The sequence below is a fragment of the Penaeus monodon genome, chromosome 20, assembly GCF_015228065.2.
Source record: "Penaeus monodon isolate SGIC_2016 chromosome 20, NSTDA_Pmon_1, whole genome shotgun sequence".
NCBI classification, from domain to species: Eukaryota; Metazoa; Arthropoda; class Malacostraca; order Decapoda; family Penaeidae; genus Penaeus; species Penaeus monodon.
The window spans coordinates 23,202,496-23,202,981 of NC_051405.1; the positions used below are offsets into that span (position 1 = coordinate 23,202,496).

The following is a 486-nucleotide window of genomic DNA, read 5'->3' on the forward strand; positions in this document are numbered from 1 at the left end:
GAAATGGCAGCACTGAATATGGAAATGACACGTGATGTTTTAAGATAGGCTTTTTAAGCTTATTTATTCAAGCTCATATTGCAGTTTGGTGACCATTTATCTTTCTTGGTGATATATGTGATTGATCCTTTGTAATCATATACTGTAATGTAACAGCATCACTTGAAATCAATATCTCCAAAGCACAGAAATCTCTTTTGCATGGGGATATTGTGCATGAATTCAGGCATATACCTTTTTTCTGTGTTCACTTTGGAATATTTAGAGAGTTGAATTTTGCTAAAAGCCGCTTTGAAATCATTTTGAAAGACTTCATCTAAAGGTCAGAACTGTCATTTGGATACAATGGTTTATCAAGTACGTGATTTTTAGACCCACTTTTACATCCCTTAGTATCTTTTGAATTCAATTTTTTTTCCTGTCTCTATATTCAGTACTGTCATTAACAGGTAATTAAACAAAAACTTTCCAGTGTGAGTGCACAAA

At 32.9% G+C, this 486-nt stretch overlaps 1 protein-coding gene across 2 annotated transcripts in view; it reads left to right on the forward strand.

The window, feature by feature from the left end:
- LOC119585712 (keratinocyte-associated protein 2-like) overlaps positions 1-486 on the forward strand; it is an 11,044-nt gene that overhangs the window by 3,487 nt on the left and 7,071 nt on the right. The window lies entirely within an intron of this gene.